The sequence below is a fragment of the Orycteropus afer genome, unplaced genomic scaffold (assembly GCF_000298275.1).
Source record: "Orycteropus afer afer isolate SDZICR_OR568_19922 unplaced genomic scaffold, OryAfe1.0 scaffold00105, whole genome shotgun sequence".
Classification (NCBI taxonomy): Eukaryota; Metazoa; Chordata; class Mammalia; order Tubulidentata; family Orycteropodidae; genus Orycteropus; species Orycteropus afer.
This window is the reverse complement of record NW_006921692.1, coordinates 2948840-2955946: the sequence shown is the minus strand read 5'-3', so window position 1 is coordinate 2955946 and position 7107 is coordinate 2948840.

Below are 7107 nucleotides of genomic sequence, written 5' to 3'. Positions count from 1 at the left end.
AAAAAAAAAGAAAGAAGAAAATAGAAAGAACATCATCCATGAAGAAATCAAAAGACATTGAAAAGACAAGAAAGGAAGAAAAGACCAAAATGGATGTCAGAAGAGATTCTGAAACTTGCCCTTGAATGAAGAATAGCTAAAGCAAATGGAAGAAATGACAAGATAAAAGAGCTGAACAGAAGTTTTCAAAGAACAGCCCAAAAAGACAAAGTCAGTTATTGTAATGAAATATGCAAAGACCTGGATTAGAAAACCAAAAGAGAAGAACATGCTCGGCTTTTCTCAAGCTGAAAGAACTGAGGAAAAAATGTAAGCCTCGAGTTGTAATATTGAAAGATTCTATGGGCAAGATATTGAATGATGCAGGAAATATCAAAAAGAAAATGGAAGGAATACACAAAGTCACTGTACCAAAAAGAATTGGTCAATGTTCATCCATTTCAGGAGGTGCATATGATCAAGAACCAATGGTATTGAAGAAGGAAGTTGAACCTGCACTGAAGGAAGTGGCAAAAAACAGGGCTCCAGGAATTGATGGAATACCCATTGAGATGTTTCAACAAATGGACGTTGCACTAGAAGCACTCACTCGGCTATGTCAAGAGATTTGAAAGACAGCTACCTGGCCAACTGACTGGAAGAGATCCGTATTCGTACCCATCTCAAAGAAAGGTGATCCAACAAAATGTGGAAACTATTGAGCAATATCATTAATATTGCACACAAGTAAAATCTCACTGAAGATACTTCAAAAACAGTTGTAGCAATATATTGACAGAGAACTTCCAGAAATGCAAACTGGATTCAGAGGAGGATGTGGAATGAGGGATCTCATTACTGATGTTAGATGGATCATGGCTGAAGGCAAAGAATACCAGAAAGATGTTTACTTATGTTTTATTGACTATGCAAAAACATTTGATTGTGTGGATCATAACAAATTATGGATAACATTGAGAAGAATGGGAATTCCAGAACACTTGATCGTACTCATGAGGAACCTGTACATAGACTAGGAGGCTGTCATTTGAACAGAACAAGAACTTGGTGAAGTGGAGGGTCAACAAAAGGGGAAGGCCCTCAACAAGGTGGATTGACACAGTGGCTGCAACAATGGGCTCAGGTATAGTAAGGATCGTGAGGCTGGCACAGGACTGTGCAGTGTTTTATTCTATTGTACATAGGGTGGCTATGAGTTGGACACAACTTGATGGTACCTAACAACAACAACAACATGGTCTATCTTGACAAGAATGACAAATTCAAGAGGAATGGTATTTCATTCATCCTCAAAAAGAACATTTCAAGATCTATTCTTAAGTACAACTCTGTCAGTGATAGGGCAATAACCATCTGCCTACAAGGAAGACCCATTAATACAACTGTTTGTACCCATTCCAAAGGAAGGTGATCCAACAGAATGAGGAAATTCTCAATATCATTAATATCACATGCAAGCAAAATTTTGCTAAAGATAATTCAAAAATGGTTGCAGCTATACATAAACAGGGAACCGCTAGAAGTTCAAGCTGATTCAAAAGAGGATGTGAAATGAGATATCATTGCTGATATCAGATGGATCTTGGTTGAAAGCAAAGGATACCAGAAATATGTTTACCTATCGGTTTTTTGTTTTTTGCGCTTTTTTTGGGAGGGGTGCTATGCACAGGCATTTTACTGTGTAGATCATAAAAAAACATTGTGGATAACATTGCAAAGAATGGGAATTCCAGAACACATAATTGTGCTCATGAGGAGCCTGACTATGAATAGAACAAGAAGTAGTCATTCAAACAGAAGAAGAGGATACTGCGTGATTTAAATTTTGGAAGGGTGTGCATCAGGGTTGTATCCTTTGACCATACTAATTCAATCTATATGCTAGCAAATAACCCGAGAAGCTGGACTATATGAAAGAATGCAGCATCAACATTGGAGAAGGCTTATTAACAAACTATAAAAGATGATGTTTCACATGACACATGTGGATATTGGGGAAGAGATAAGGAGGAGAAGGATTACTACTGTGCATACTTGTCGTTACGCTGCTGCCCTCTCAGAAGACTCACAACCTTCAGTACATCCCACCTGAATTTAGACACCATATAAAGAAAAGATTTGATGTACTCAATACCAATGATTGAAGACAAGAGGAATTTTGGGATGATATCAAAGACATCTACATCAGCAAAACAAAAAGTCTTTAAAAAGAAAGAAAAGAGCAAAGTAGATATCAGAAGAGACTCTGAAACTTGTCCTTCAATGGAGAGTAGCTAAAGCTAATGGAAGAAATGATGAAGTAAAAGAGCTGAACGGACTTCAAAGGAAAGCTCAGGAAGACAATTATGCAAAGACCTGGAAATAGAAAATCAAAAGGGAAGGATATGCTTAGCACTTCTCAATCTTAATGAACTGAAGAAAAAACTTCAAGTCTCAAGTTGCAATATTGAATGATTCTATGGGCAAAGTTACCCTATTAAATAGTGCAGGAAGCATCAAAAGAAGATGGAAGGAGTGCTTCCAGTGAGATGGCAGAACAGGCAAAAAAAACTACACAGACTCTCTTCATTAAAGAAAAGAGAAACCAATTGACACAGATACAGAAAATAATCCTGGAGCCGAGCTTTGAAAGGAAGGGTAGAGAAGTGTATTAAACACCAACTAGTAGAAGAAAGTGAATGAAAACAATGAATAAGGAGACAAAAGGAGCTGCATACTGTCACCTATCCTGATGGCATGGACAGTACGAATATTTCTCAGTGGTTTTAGGACCTGAGAATTAATCTAAAAATCAGCCCTGCTCACCAAGGGCTGCATGGACAACTGCATTGGTGGCCGATGACTACAAAAGGAAACAGCAAAGAAAGAGAAAAACTGAACTGTGGACTTTCAGCTGTCCGGAGGGAGCAGCCATTTTGAATGTTTACAAGTGGCAGTCATTTTGGATATTTAAAGTGACAGCATTGTCATTCAGATTCCAGGGTCCTAACAATAAGTTCCATTTGCCAAGGACATCATGGACATACTGGAGGCTGGTGACTGGAAAGGAGGTGGTGAGTGCATAAGTGCTGCTAACAAGTGAATAGAAGAAGAGCCCAGTACCCTGCTTACTCAGATACATCCAACCGAAACAAAGAAAACAAAAATCGTGGGTGAATCATTTCAACATACAATCAGCAATTAAATATAAATACAACAGTGTCAAAATGTCTTGGACAACAGAATAACATATTCCATACAAAGAAGCAAGATAAAGCAGTAGAAACAAAGAGTCAGGATACAGACCCAGAACACATCCCTGAGGAAGAAACAGCATTGAAACTCCCTGATAAGGAATTCAAAAGAATTATATGTAGGTACCTTCAACACACTGAAAGACAGATCAAGGAAAACACTGAAAAAATTAAGGAAAACACAGACAAAACCCTAGAACAATTTCAGAAGATAATACAAGAACAAAACGACAATATACATGACAAATTAGAAATGATCCAAAATCTACAGATAGAAATACAGAAGATTAATACTAAATTTTCAAAAATAGCACAATGAACAGGAAAAGGAATGGACTTGAATCAATGGAAGATAGAATTAGTGATACTGAAGACAAATACCTCAATACTTCTTTGGAAAGGGATCAGTCAATTAAAAGATCAAAACAAAATGATGAAAACCTAAGATTCATGTGAGATGCCATCAAAAGGAATAATCTACATGTAATTTGAGTTCCAGAACAGGAAGAGACAAAACCACAGAGAAAATAGAAAAAGATTTGTTGGAAGAGAATTTCCCTGATGTGATGAAAGATGAGAATATATCCATTCAAGAAGTGCAATGAACCCCAAACAGGATAGACCCCAAAAGAAAATCGCCAAGATATAGCATCATCAAATTCACTAAAACCAAAGACAAAGGAAGAATCCTGAAAGCAGCATGGGAAAAATGAAAAGTTACTTACAAAGAGCAACCAATAAGAATAAGCTCTGATTTCTCAGCAGAAACCATGCAGGTGAGAAGGCAATGGGATGGCATATATAAAACCCTGAAAGAAAAATATTGCCAACCAAGAATTATATCTCCAGCAAAATTGTCCCTTGAGTATGATGGTAAAATTAGAACATTTCCAGATAAGCAGAAAGTAAGGGAATTTGCTAAAATCAGACCAACCTTACAAGAAACACTAAAGGTAGTAGTTTGGGCAGAGAATGAACAACAGCAAACAACAACTGACCATTAACACACATGATGACATAACCCAGAAACCAACCCAGTTATGGAAATATACAAACTAAAATAAGCTTACAAGATTGTAAACAGGGAATCAGAAACATTAATTGGCAAATGAGGACAACTGCAAACCAAAAAGAGGGGAAAAATCATGTAGTTACGGAACTTCTAAAGATGAGAAAGTCAAGACAATTGCAAGATAGAATGTACTGTTCTAAACTTGGGGAAAAAAATTATAAATCACAGGGTAACCTCAAAGAAAAATGATAAACTTTTGCATCAAAATAGAAAAGAGGACAAGCACAAATATTTAGTAAGCAGTAAAAGAATAGCAATGAAGGAAATGATAACACCATTCATAAACAAAATGAGCTCAGCACAGAAAATTATATGGAACAAAGAAATCAGCAACACCATGAAAAAAACACATAACAAAATGACAGCAACAAATTAATACTTGTCGATAATTACATTGAATGTCAATGTACTAAATACACCACTCAAGAAAAGGAGAGTTGCAGACTGGATAAGAAAATATAACCCACCAATATGCTGTCTACAAGAGACACATCTTAGAGTCAAAAACAAAAATAGACTAAAAATCAAAGATTGGAAAAAGATATATCAAGCAAATGGCACTCAAAAAAAAAAAGAGCAGGAGTGGCAATATTAATTTCTGATCAAATTGACTTTAAGACAAAAACCACCATAAGAGATAAGGAAGGATTTAATATAATGATTAAAGGATCAATCCAATAAGGATATATAACTATAATAAATATCTATGCATCCAATGACAGAGTCCCAAAATACATAAATCAGACTTTTACAGAATTGAAAAGACAGATAGATGACTCCACAGTCATAGTAGGAGAATTTAATACACCACTTTCAATGAGAGATAGAACAACTGGAAAGAAATTCAGCAAAGACACAGAAGAACTAAACAATACAATCCACCAACATAACCTTATAGACATCAACAAAGCACTTCATCCAAGAACAGCACAATATACATTTTTTCCAGTGCACATGGAATATTCTCCATGATAGACCATATGTTAGGCCACAAAGCAAGCCTTAATCAATTTTAAAACATTGAAACACTGCAAGACATCTTCTCAGATCATAATGCTATCAAATTAGAAACCAATAAGAAGATAAATTGAAAAAGAGCAAACACATGGAAACTGAACAACACCCTCCTTAAGAATGACTGGGTAATGGAAGGAATTTTTAAAAAATGAAATTAAAAAATTCCTTGAATCAAATGAGAGTGAAAACACAACATACCAAAATATTTGGGACACTGCAAAAGCAGTGATAAGAGGCCAATTGATAGCAATAAACGCACAAATCAAAAAAGAAGAGCCAAAAACAACACTTCAAACCAACATCTTCAAAAATTAGAAAAAGAGCAACAAAAGAAAAAAAAAAAAAGCCTACAGTCAGCAGAAGAAAAGAAATAATAAAGAGTCAAGTAGAAAGCAATGAAACAGAAAATAGACAATACAAAAAAATCAACAAGACTAGAAGTAGGTTTTTTGAAAAGATTAATAAAATTGGCAAACCATTGACAAATTGAACAAAGAAAAGAGGGAGAAGGTATAAATAAAGTGAATAAGAAATTAATTGGACAATGTCAGAACAGAACCAACTGAAATAACAAAGATAATATCAGGATTCTATGAAGAACTGTACTCCAACAAATTTGAAAATCTAGAAGAAATGGACAGATTTTTAGAAACATATTACTTACCGAAACTAACAGAGGCTGAGATGGAAAATTTGAACATATCTATAACAAAAGAAGAAATTAAACAGGTCATAAAAAAATTACCAACAAAAAAAGCCCTGGCCCAAATGGTTTCACTAGAGAATTCTACCAAATATTCAGAAAAAAACTGACACCAATCCTACTCAAACTATTCCAAAACATAGAAAAGGTTGGATTCTTTCCTAATTCATTTTATTAAGTAAGCATAACCTTGATACCAAAATTGGGCAAAGACACCACTAAAAAGGAAAACTACAGACCAATATCCCTCATGAATATAGATTCAAAAATCTTCAACAAAATCTTGACCAATAGACTCCAACAACATATTAAATAATAATAATAATACTTTATGACCAAGTGGGGTTCATGCCAGGTATCCAAGGATGGTTCAACATTAGAAAACAATCAATGTCATTCATCATATAAATAAAACAAAGGAGAAGAAACAGATGGTAATATGAATCCACTCAGAATAGGCATTTGATAAAATCCAACACCCATTCCTAATAAAATGCTCAGAAAATAGGAATAGGAGGGAAATTCTTCAATGTAATAAACAACATATATGCAAAACCAACAGCCAACATTATTCTCAATGGAAAGAGACTGAAAGCACTCCCTTTGCAAATAGGAACCAGACAAGGATTCCCTATATCACCACTTCTATTCAACATTTTATTGGAAGTCCTAGCCAGGGCAATAAGAAAGGGAAAACAAAGACATCCACATTGGTAAGGAAGAAGTAAAACAATACCTATTTGCTGATGATATGATCCCATACATAGAAAACCCAAGAGACTCAGAAAAAAAAAAAAAAAAACTACTGGAACTAATTGAAAGATTTAGCACAGTGGTGGAATACAAGACCAACATACAAAAATCAGTTGGATTACTCTACACTAGCAAAGAGATTACTGAAAAGGAAATAAGGAAATCAATACCATTTACAATAGCTACCAAAAAAATAAAATACTTGGGAATAAATCTTACCAGGGACACAAAAGACTGTGTCTTTTGTGTGAAACCTAAAACTATAAAATTCCTCAAGGAAAAAATAGGGGCAAATTTAGGGGCCCCTTTGGGTTTCCAAGGTAGTAAAT